Source organism: Dromaius novaehollandiae, chromosome 4, assembly GCF_036370855.1.
Source record: "Dromaius novaehollandiae isolate bDroNov1 chromosome 4, bDroNov1.hap1, whole genome shotgun sequence".
Taxonomy (NCBI): domain Eukaryota; kingdom Metazoa; phylum Chordata; class Aves; order Casuariiformes; family Dromaiidae; genus Dromaius; species Dromaius novaehollandiae.
Window position 1 is genome coordinate 71,368,394 of NC_088101.1, and position 12,671 is coordinate 71,381,064.

Below are 12,671 nucleotides of genomic sequence, written 5' to 3' on the forward strand. Positions count from 1 at the left end.
GATGAATTCTGCCTCTGTTGGCAGATCTGGAGCTGGATATAATGTGTTGCCATAGCTGGGGTGTGAGAGTTGCCTTCAACACGTCATCCCTAGTCAGGAGGGCAGATTATGACCCTTCTAGCTGAGAGAGACTACGAGCAGTCTCCTGCCAAGGCAAAAGGTTTGTTTAACAGAATACATGTGAGATCCAGGCAACCAAGGCCGTAAGTGTACCCCAATTTAGCGTACTAGCAGCAGCACTTGAGATGAAGAGCTCATCCTGCCTGATGGGGCTTGCAGGCTCCTGCAGACACTGCTTCCCGCTGCAGCTCTGGGGATGTCCAAGACCCTGATTTGTGCTTTTTCTACTGCTCATGCTTCCTGCAGAGTGGACACACACACACCCTTGTCCCCTTTAGCTGCCTGCTGGCCTGCAGAGCTCATTTGTCAGTTTTGCTGTTCATCAGCTAAGACAAACATGGACAGCAGCGAGACCGAGCGCTTTGCTCACAGCTTCCCCCTTGCTGCTGCTGTGACCGCAGGCGAGCCAGGGCTTACCCGGCAGACGGCACAGCGCTCATCTGCGCCCGGCTCCTCAGCCAGGTGAGGAGGCTGGTTACGGCCCTCAAGGGGCACTCGCGGCACAGCGGACCGCCTGGAGGTCTCGCGCACTGGGGCCCCACAACCTGACGGCATGACATGTTCCAGATGCATTTTTAAAACACCTAGGTTAAATCTAGCTTTATTTGAAAGAGCCCCTTCTTGTTTTACCTGAAGAGATTTTTTTTTAACCTCAAACGCAGGCTTGTTTCCCTTCAGAAGAATAAAGCAAGACCTGAGGCATGGGGGCACTGCGTCTCAAGTAGGCAGGAGGATAAGAGCAAATCCTAATGAAACAGGGCTGTTGAGGTTTGGTGCTCAAGCTTGGCTGCACTGTTATTTTAAAATTTGTTATTTTTGATCACTGAGCGTAGAAAAACTCTGCTCTGGGGCTAGATGGCCTTCCCTTAATTCGGGTTGTTAACAGGGATAGAGTCACAGCAATTCTGGTCTTGCCCATTACTGACTCTTCTGACTGTTAGGTACAGCAGCTGGCTGTACTCGGCATCCTAAATTAGTGCAGGCTGTAACAGTGATAGGGACAATTCATACCTATTCCCAGGATGCACCGTGCTGTTGTATGCAACCTTGTATTTCTCTGTCTTTGGCCCATGTTCCAACATTATCTAAAATAACAAAATATGTATGCTCTTTGGAGGGCTTAGAGAATTTTCCAAGTAGGTATCTGGTCCCAAACCTTCATGGGAATGTCCCTTCTGCCCCGAGTTCATTGGGTACCTTGGTATACTGATGTATACCTTGCTCCAGCTTATTTAGACAAGATATTATTCCCTTTGAACTGCTACCATATTGCCTGGCTCCCTACCTGCCTATGTCTTTGATAGAGAATAGGTTCAGATAGTTCACTCACTTCATGCTTTTTCTCTAACTAAGAAAAACAGATTTTCTATTCAGACACTTAGTCAACAGCAATGACTGGCTCACCTTTCCCATTGTCTCAGAGCAGGCATGCTCAAATATCTTTTTTTGGCCAGCCTGGAAACCAGTCTCTTTACTGAGATGGAGCAGGTAGATGTTGTTATGGTTGTAAAGTGTCCACCTGGAGCTCCATCCAGAGTGGGGCAGGAGACACAGGTCTTTTTATCCTAGAAAGTTTCTCTCCTCCTGGATATCGTTGTTTGAACTCAAAAGCACCCCTTGTCTGCACTGCTTTCTTCATACAATTCCCCCTGGCAAAGGGAAAAACCTATCTCACTAGTGGCACCAAGGGAAAATGACTTATAGAAGATGATGCAGATCTTCATAGCAGGCTTGTCTCTTTTCTTACACATGTTGCAGGATAGCTAATATATCTTGGAAATAATTTACGGAAACATAGCTGCATCTTCTGATCTATCTATGCTGCTTGCAGGCAACATAATCCAAACTAGAGAAGAACACTCTTTTTCTGGGTGGACAAAAACATGTCCACATAGCATTACATCAGCATACTTATAACAATAGTTGGTCATTTTCTCATTGGACAAAGGCCCTTAGACCTGATTCACATATATATATTCTTCTTCTTAATCTCATGTAGAGGAGATTACTTCTTTTGTTTTAATGAAAGTTGAGCAGATGATAGCAATCTCACAAAAAGTATTCACTTGCTAACCTCCCTGAATCTGAGCACAGGAGATAGTGTGTGATGAATTGTATGGAGTGGAAAAAAACACATTATTTCCCTTTTGCAAACTGATATGGAAAAGAGAACATAAATGAAGCAGCATTAAGGCAACAAAGGAGAAAGGAAAGTGATAAGTGACTGTAAAAGATGACTTTAGAAAGAGGAAGAAATATACAGACTGTCTGTACTTCAGAAAGAATAGTGGATGAAAGCTCTGATCTATGCAGGAGCAGGAAGAGGTAATAGAAGACTTTAAACAAACTTCAGGTTATCAAAGAAAATAAGATTTATGGAAGGTACAAGCAGAAGTACAAGCAGAAATGGAAGTTGTTAACAAGTTTTTAACTTGTGAGAGGCGTAAAGAGCAGAGCAGTGTCTTCTATTAGGTAAGGAATTGGTGACTATTGAAAGCTTTGCAAACTTTCAGAAAACTTGAGGGAGCAGATAATTTGAACAGGTGACAATACTTCATGATGTCAAGAGAATGGTAGCAGTTGGACGGAAAAAGCCATCTGACCCAAATAATTCTGATTGAATTCGCAGGTCTGTTGCCAGAGTATTGTCCTCCTCAACTATTGGTATTTAGCTAGCTATTAAGCTATATCATCAGTGTTAAAGGTCTTTAAAAAAACGGAACGAGCTTAACCACTCCAGACTAACAATAGTATGAAGGAGATGTGCAGCGCTCCTTGGGGAACAGTACAGAGTGAATGGGAGATTTTAGGGCCAAATTTAAAGGCACTCAACTCAGCTTTCTTACCTCACGGTTACCTTCTTCTTACCTCTAACCGTAAAGTAGGTTTAGAAAGCAGATATAGGATGTAGGTGCTGTATGGGCTGTGTGTTTCACCTCTAACTCTGCACTGTGTTTAGAGAGTGCAGGTTATATGGGCAGCATTTGTCAAAGCAAACCCTGAGAAAGCAGGAGCATTACAGTCTACGGTTTACAGGAGCAAGAGAATTATTTCCTGTCTCTGCCGGCCTTCAACATCCACCCTGCTGTTTTCTTTCTGAGCACCTGTAAATGGCAATGTATTTACTTTTACTTATGTCCAGTGGAATAATCAACAGATCTGCTAAATATCACACCTCACACCTCTCCTATGCTAATCTCACATATTCCTGGGCTACAGCTCAACAATTTCAAAATGTTTATTACTGCAGCCATTGTTATTAGCCTTTTAAGGCTCTCCTCACCAGGCAGTCTCCAATGCAGTCTCTATCTTCTTTGCCACTCACGTGTCTAGTTGTCACCAGCTTCTGCAAGCTGTCTGAAAACACCTTTTAATACCTCTCAGACTGCACTGATCCCCTCTCTCTAACTGGAGAACGCCAAAAACCCAGATCCCTCTAATTTTTCTCCCAGATATCTACTCCCCAAGCCTGACTGACACACTCAGCTTTCCCTAGCAAACTCCCCTTAACCTCTTCCACCGTTAAGGTTTAGGTCCAGAGTCTGAAACGGTCGTCAAGGCTCATCAGGCAGTATTACAGTTGGCCAAATATCTTATACAGGATTAATTATCTTATACAATATAATCATCCATAGATGACAAGTATATAGGTGTTTGAGTTGTTTTACCTCTGTGGCAACTAGATGGGTGTTTTTTTTCCAGAAATGGACTACTTCACCTTACTGAGTGTACAAAAAAACTGCCATTCTGCAAATACAGTGTGTGCACAGTAGATCAGTTTTCAGATCCATCATGAAATGCATCATTGTACGCACTGAAATGTATCAAATGTACGCATCATGACATATGGGTAACACATGCATCATCCATTTGCACACATGCACTTTATTCTGCACAAATGGAGAGTGCAGCATATCAGACCTACTGCATATGCCCAGACTGACTATATGCCACACAAAAATTGAGTCCAACCAATTTATTTGAGATGAATCAGTGTACCGACTTTTGGCTGCTTAGTCAGAAACCTCTTCTGCAGCAGCCACCCAGTATTCACCAAAATACACGTTTTCAGCTGACTTTCACCTATTCTGGTTTCCTCCTATCCAGAGGAAGATTCCTACTTCGCTTTTCTTTGGGTACTCAAAACTCATCAACTCCAAAGGCTCTGGGGGCTTTATACAATTTCTTCCTTTACCTTATCACTGCCTGCATGATGGATGTGCTAACCATAAACTGAGGTGTATGACCTTATGTAAATTATTAGTAGGTATTAATATCATTTAATGGGTTGTATGCAAAACCCGGCACCTCTGAGCCTCGAGTTCCCAAACCTTTCCTGTGGCAGTATTATCCAAGGCAGCAAAAGTAGTAGCCATTGTAGTGTTCATACAGACTTTGAAGTAGCTTGTGTAAAAGGGCCAGAAAAGCATGGAAGCAGAAATTCAAAGGAAAAGATTTTCCCTGTTTGCTAGAAATACTCACATACATACAGCTGTAATACTGGAAAACTAAATCTACAGTCCTCCTCAGACTTAGTCTTTTTCTCCTTAAAATATAACCAAAATGATGTAGTTGACATTGAGAAACTAGGCTGGAGCCATTTTTTGTATGTTATTTCTTAACTCATAGTAATAGTGTACTCCTTGAATAATGCTGAAAGTGCACAAAGAAATAATATAGAAAATAAATACTCAATGCAATTTGATAATGTGGGGTTGCTTCAACTGGACTTTTCAAGCCTCCTTATGCAAACTTTCCAACTGGAACTACACCCTCCAAATTCTTTTAAGCACAAGTTCCTCCTCCTTGCTACAGGTGCACTTCCCTGTGAAAGTGTGAATCTGCCAGGCTGCATCACAGTTAAAGATAAATTCAAGCACATTTAGATCCAATGGTCTTGAACTAACCTTTGAATATTCTAGTTCCAACTGGGTAAAATAGAGTTCTTTATTTTTTATTCAGGTCTTCCATTTGTCTTCCACTTTCTTTCCTGATAATAAGTGGATCCCTCTTTGTGCACAGGTGCAAACCCCTATGTCCTTTAAGCTCTCCCCTATATTCAGGCTACACCTAAATCTCACAAATTTTTTTTTCAGCATAATTTTGTTAAGATTCAGCACAGCCCATCTGTTCATATAATTGAGGCTCTTACTGAGCTTTCAGGATTTGGTGTCTCACAAACTGCGGCAAGCACAGGCCTGGAAGCAACCATCTCCTGCATTCTAGATTGCAGGTCCCTGCTCTTGCCAGCAACCCATCATAAAAGCACTTTCAACAACTTTAACGAGATTTATCCTATTACTAGCTGGGTTACCTCTGCTCTCCTAGATGTCTCACTGATCCGGTGGTTAGAAACTTTTCTCTAAATTCATTCTCAGAATGAATTCAGAGATTTCAGATTCAGAACTCAGAATTCCCTTTACTCTACTGGATGATATTTACATAATAAACTAGTTTTTCCACCTTCAGATCTTTTTGAACTATAGATCATCAGTGGGTCCTCCAGCTTTGAAAGCTGGTTTCTACAGCATGGTGTATTAGAAGTGAACACCTGCTCTGTCATCTACCTATTACTGTACAGCTAGCATGCCGTGATGTGCAAAACTTCGTCCTGAGTAGCATCACCAAAAATGGAGGCCTTCTGCACTGAGCCTACTTTATGCTAGTGATACAACGCATGGTACTGCCTACCTTCTGTGCGTTTAGCAGCCACCCTGTCTACTGTCTCCCATTCATCTTCAACAGACTCCTCAAAGCCAAGCTGCAGGAACAGCTGTACAAGATAAAATGCTCTACAACATCTGGTTATTCAACCTTGAATTTCACCCCAAACTAAATGTCTAGCCCTTTATCTTACAGAAAGGTCAGACCTTTACCTCTTGTTGTTTCCCACATTGATAGAAATGCTGACTTGGTATTTTTCTATGGTGTTATGAAGAAGGCTTGGGGGATCTGCTTACCCAAAGGTAGGAATTGATTTAATGGACCCTGATAGAAGTTTCCTGCTCAGATGCATTCAGGGACAATGACTTTTTAACCCTGTAATCATCCTATCCACAATAGCCAAGCTCAGGACTCCTCACAGATGACTGCATTAGCAGATACGTTGCCAAAATTTTTCTGTTCTTTCCCCGCCATTAATTCAGTACGCAGTGACTAAGTAAGAACAGAAAGAATATTTCAATATAATGTCCTCATCAAATCCTATTGATCGTATCCAAACAGCTTCTTAATCTCCTGGCTATAATACAATTGTAAGTCACGTTTAGAGTCACAAGATGGCAGCATAGAATCAAAATTACTAAGAGGTTGTATTTGTTACTAACGTGCGTTCTAGTTGAATTTCAGTTTGACTCTATACTATAAATATTGAATTGAGCAATGCCCCCCAAAATTTACCTTTGGTGTTAAATATGAAATATTTTCCAAAAGCACAGTCCCCCTTTTATTTCACAGTTTCCCACAGAATTCCAGGCCTTTCTTTAAAAAAAGCTGGTTACCCTTGGATTTGCTTCACAGTGAGTCTTTCAAAGAGAAATTGTACTTATAAGCAGACAAGCATGAACAATTTATATTCGCATCAGAATACATCAGCACACTGTGTGATAATTCAGCTGCTGGCAAGAGCTCTTAACTGACAACTATATAGATCTGGTAGAAGCCCATGTTAAAAATACAAACTACAGTGAAGTGAAAGATGCATTTTTTTAAAAAGCAAAGGCTCAAGCATAAATATAGGCCTGGACTCATCAGAGTGTGGTGAACACAGGTCTGATCTGAAGGTCCTTGAGGTAAACAGAGAGCTACAAATGCAGTAATAAAAAAGGAAATATGCCATAAATATTCCGAGGCTACCAGAGACCCACTCAGCCCCCTGGTGTGTACTGGCCTCGTCTAAAGCTCTCCCATAACTTGTACTGTCTGCTCACAGTTCCTCCACAATTTGCATTAGATGTATAGTAGGCAGGATGATAGACTGCCCAGAGCACGTTTTTCTCCTACTCCTAACAGTCACCCAAGAATGCTTAGACATGACTCTCGGTGACCTCTGCAAGTGGCATGCAGAGTCAGTCTGTCGGTACATCTAGCTGCATCCAGGTATGTTTGGGAGCCTTTTAGATCTGCTTTGCAGTTGTTCTGTTAACCTAGCTGGGGGAAGAGTTCCTAGAATACAAAAATAGTTAATTGCTGAGTGTTTCAACTTTCAACATTCCTTATATTATTACTAAGGATGCTAATCTCTTAATGTCATCCTAAATTGCCATTTTGGTTTTGTTACTACACAGATTCAATAGGCTATGTTTCAAGTGTTTCTGTAATACAGACATATAGCATGTATACTCATACTTAATGGAATTTCTTCATCACAAAAACGTCAGTCTCCACACTTTTTTTTTCTTTCAAAAAGGCATGAATTCAGAGCTTACAACTTAGGCGGAGGGTGAGGGATCCACAAGCAACCTCCACTTTCTGGTTGCTGATGCAAAGAAAGCAACCAAGGCCACATGGAAGCAGAACCAGAGCGAAGTCAGAGACCCTCATACTGCCTCCAGTTTAGTCCTGGTTACGATGGTGTGGGGTAGACACCAGTGTTCCCTGATGAACAAGACACAAATGATTTCTGTCAGCTTGAAATCCGTCAGTGCCAATTTTGTCAAAGCTGCAAAAGGGGGCAAAATGCAGAATGGGGCTGAGGAATGCCACTGCTAGTCCTGCAATTGGCCTAGCTTATACACCAGGGTGCAAACACAAAAAGGCATTACCCAGGCCCCTTTTGTGTTTCAGTGGAGACCTCTTCTGCTATTTTCCTGATTACTGCTAACTGCTCATTGTGTGGTTATTAAAACTCCTGTAATACCAGAATATATAAAATCTATCCCTGTTTTGGATAAGTGAGGTGAGATGACTGCTTGGTGTATGGCAATATTCTGCCCCCCAGCATCCTAATCCCCAATAGATTTCTTAGGAGGAAAGAGCAAGAAATCCTGAAGCAGATCAGGCTGGAATAAAAAGTGTGCTTATGGGCAGGTTTTTCTAACTTTCATCAGTTAAAATTTGGTTTATGTCCTAAAGCATGAAAATTAATATCACTATCACAGAACTGAATCTTTACAAATGCAATTCTGAATATTATACCTTCACTTTCCTTTTGAAGCTGTTGTGTAGCATAGTTATAAGTTGTTAAAAGAACTCTTCTTTATCCCTGTATTGACTGAATTTCAGCTTTGGAGATAGTCCCTATACTCTCAGTTCTGGCATGCATGTTTACACAATCTCTAGAGGATAAAGTGGACCCTTGCTAGTTTATTTCTGATCACTTATGCAACATTAACATAGATGAAGTTACATATTACCATTCTATTTATTAGAATAGGAATTAATTGTTCTAAAAAGAACAATTAAATAAATATTAATTGTAGCTACTGTACATGATGCTAGGACAAACCCAAAAATAAAATTTTCATTTGTGGCCTATATACTTTAAACCCAAACTTTTGTTGGTAAAAAGACTAATAACTGTGCTATAATTTTCAAGACTACCTGAAAGTCATTGTGATTTGGACAATTTAAATAATTCTACACTTACCTTTTACATCAGCAAACTTCACATTCATCTTTCAATGAGAACGAAAACCTTCTTGCTTGTAAAAAGCACTTTGTCCTTTCCTTTTGGTCCTTGGATGAACTAATGAGATACATATATATACATACATATATATATATATATATAAACAGTAACTGTTTTGTTACCTTTCACAGCTATATTCTTCATTCACTTGTTGCTCACTCAATTTTTCATCATTATCACTTGACTTTTTATTATTATTATAATCTCCAATTTAGATGGGGAAATTCCTTGAACAAAATCTTGTGCTTTATTCGTGCATAAGATACTATGTATTTATGTAACATATAAACGATAACAATCAAGCAAAGGAAATCAAGACATAAATCAAAGCAATGGTATTTACACTCCTATTGCATTTCCTATTTGAACATTTCAGAGATATTGCTGAATCAAGAATCACAGTTCATTTTATACTCAGGAGAAATATGTTATTGAAATATCGACTCCACTTCTGGAATAAGAAAAGAAACATGTTGATTCCCCATGCTTTAATCATAAGCCATCTATTCTCCTAATATCTTAAATTATCATATATTTATCTTCTAATGCAGAGAAGTCCCTTACCTTCCTCCTCTGGCAGAGAAGATATTCTTTTCATTTGTTCCAAACTGATGAAATGGCTTTTTACTAAAACAGTCTACTTTTTGTTGTCTGCATTTAATTTCCAGTTGCATTCAAAAGTCAACAAATTGATCTTTGGCAAACCAAGCTTTCCACTATGTAATGTCATTTCCTCATTGAACTAATTACTCCACTGTATCAGTTGATATATTGCTTTTAAAGTAATTGGAGACTTACATATCCATGTTCTTTATGCAAATTAAAATGAATAGCTATACTTAGTAAATGGGTGACTGCCTAAGTGCTAGAGCTGTTCCCAACCTGGAAATCCATTTCCTACAAGAGAAATTCAGTAGTTAATCCATTCCTGAATTTAAGTTGTAATTTTCAAGCCTGGGTGTCTAAAACGAGGCTCCTCAACCCAGATCTAAAATTCTAGATAAAAGTGGCTTTATTGCAGAACTGCTTGTCACCTGCAATTGCCTCTAACTCAGTAAGATTTGTCAGCGCTCTCACTTTCTCAGTGCCGAATTATCTGCTCAATTCACTTCTTTGAAAGTCCACAGAAATCAGGCTTTGTTGCACAGAAAGAGTTGGCTCAGGATCAGTCCGTTCCTTAACTTTCTGAAACAGGAGGCTTTTGGAATCAAAGGGGTTGAATGGTCATTACAAACATGTCAGTTTGTTATTGTCTCCCTGGATGTTAGTTGTTTTCCAGAGTCAAATACTCAACTCCTGGCTGTCCCACCAGGGGCGTTACGACGCTGATCATGTGGCTGATTCAGCAAGGCATTACGACAGCTCACACAAGATGGACTAGAGGTCTAAAGTGTCAACGTTATTGTTCATGCAACGTTTTTAAAACTCAGCTGCTGAGGACATGCAACAAACATGGTTAAGGAGAGGAGAACAAGATCTGCCATGGAGGTGCACTGTAGCAAGGAATGGTGAATTGACACCATGAGCAATCATAACATTATCTCTTTTATTTTTTTAAAAAAATTAGGTATTATTTTATTAATCTTGCTTGTCCATATCATAGATTCCAATTTAAATGTGTTCTGCAGACACATCTGAACATACAATTTAACCATCCTGCTGGAAGTGTGAAATATCACTATTAAATAAAGTCTGGATAGAGAGCATAAAGTAAACTGTGCTATATACATCTAAGATCTGCGTTCTGCATTCATCCAAAGGGCAATACTCAGTCATTTAGCTGTGTTTTTATTTTAATTGATAATTCTCCTGGTTTCACTTCAAACAGTCTCACTTAAGGAAAGGAGAATACGATTGTTAAGAATTGTGAAATATAGGAGTACTAAGAGGGAACTGAATGTGCCAGCTGGGAATATACAAAGGAGGGAATGAGTCATGCAACTTCTGGGTATTGCCAGTCATTTGGAAGGGGGTCGTCCTGACTGGGCAGGACTGCAGTTATTAAAATTTATGTATCAAGCATTTATTCTTGGGTTGAATGAATAAATGATCTGCTAGCAGATCATAATTATCATAAATGATCTGCTAGGAATGCTGTGCTAAAGGTTCTGTCAGCAATTGTATTACAAGGATTTATAATAGAGACCTAAATAGTGCATCCTGGTCATGCAAATAACTCCAGAGTCAAACACTGGATCAAGTTTTCACAACCAAGCAGCTGACTAATGCCCACAAAAATATTCATGTGCATGGGAGTTGTCTTTGTGCATGCCAGTAGGGTCATCACTTGTGTAGGGTTTTTTTGTTTATAAGCATTTCTATAGAGTGCATGGGCACTTGTGTATGTGAACATGCATTCCTATATGAAGTTGCTCTCAACAAGTGCATGAACACCAGTGCATATCTGTGTATATTTTGTAGGCCAAAATAAGTCACTAAATTTGAAAGTAACATATATTCTTATGGCTGAGTTAGAAATTAATCTAGTACTTTACAGTAAATCCCTGCAACAGAAATGCTGACAGTACTTTTAAACATAACAGTGGCAAGAAAGATCATTTACAGGTCTTTTTCTTAGTCAGCTGCCAGTGTTTGAAAATGTGCTTTCGTAAGATTTTCCAGAAAAGAATATATCTCATATTGTTTGAGTTAAATGGCTGGATTCTTTAACCAGTTGGTGGTTTCCCCAAAACCTATGTTCTGAGATCCCAAATGTGAAGTGAGTGCATTAAAGATAGAATCTCAGCTTTTACTCATAGTGTCTCTCCATGAGTTTTTTCAACTCTTAACATGGCTTTGGTGTGTATAATTTGTTATAAATTACAGCATCTCACAACAATAATAATTTGAAAATAGAAATGAAAAACGTGTTTAGTTAATACTCTACTAGTTGATACAAAGGCAGGGCAGGTAGGGTTACTTTGCAGGAATATCAAACATTTTCAGGCTAAGTGCCTTTCTTCATGATCTGCCAGGGATAAAAGAGCTAACCCAAACACATCGCAGTGCGTCTTGTTTCTCATCAGTGTGGAGCAATCCGGCTGGCGTTCCAAATGGTGATTGGAATCACACAGAGCCTGCCAAATTGAAATTGCCTACTTTAAAATAAAAAGCTGAGCAGAAAAGGGACAGGAAATTTTGAGTTCAGGTTGACAATGTATTCTTATCTCATCTCACTGCTATAGAGGGTCTTGGAGAGAAAAAAAGTATGACTTAAGAAATCACTGCATTAATGCTGTAACCACGCTACTGCAGGTAAGACAATTTGTGAATACACCAGAAACCAAAGTCTGCACACTAACATATAGAAGATCATGCTGACTATGTTAGCCTCACTGGAATTAAAACTAGAGTTGCATTTCATCCAATACTGTTGTCATATTTGACAACTGGATTGTAAGAGTTAATAACAAAATCAGTAACTAAAGCACGTACCAATCTAAAAGTGAAGACAGCTATTCAAAAGTGTAACACTGAACCTTTGCCTGAAAAAGACTAGCTGAATTTAGTACATTTCTAATGTTAAAACAATACTTAGCTCCTACTGTTGATTCTGATTTCAGTATTCTGATATATATATATAATACATATACTATATATATATGCACACACACAAATAGACATTTGTTTGTGTGTGTGTGTGTTTATATATAAACAACAAACATCTCTGTGCATGGAGAGTTGTTCTGAATAACGTTTGTCACCTTCACTGTGTTATACATAATGGATTACGCCATGTGAAGCCATTATAGCATCATTTAAATAGTAACCAACTATTCAATTAAGCAATAAAACATCTTATTTCAAATTTAAAACAATTCAAAACTGGCCCCAACCTTGTGAAAACTGCCTGAGTCCACTGGAGCTCATGACTTTATTTTAATTTACAATCCCAAATGGTTTGGCCACAGAGCTATACAAT

At 39.4% G+C, this 12,671-nt stretch overlaps 1 long non-coding RNA gene across 2 annotated transcripts; it reads right to left on the reverse strand.

Moving 5' to 3' along the window:
- Positions 1–3,987: 3,987 nt before the first annotated feature.
- Positions 3,988–12,320, reverse strand: LOC135328301 (uncharacterized). Of its 2 annotated transcripts, XR_010389118.1 has the most exons (4): positions 9,314–12,320; positions 8,708–8,806; positions 7,548–7,716; positions 3,988–7,284 (listed from the first exon to the last, which is right to left on the reverse strand). It is a non-coding gene; the product is annotated as an uncharacterized LOC135328301 (long non-coding RNA). The 2 variants fall into 2 exon arrangements; XR_010389117.1 differs by having other exon boundaries at positions 3,988–7,716.
- Between the last annotated feature and the right edge of the window lie 351 nt (positions 12,321–12,671).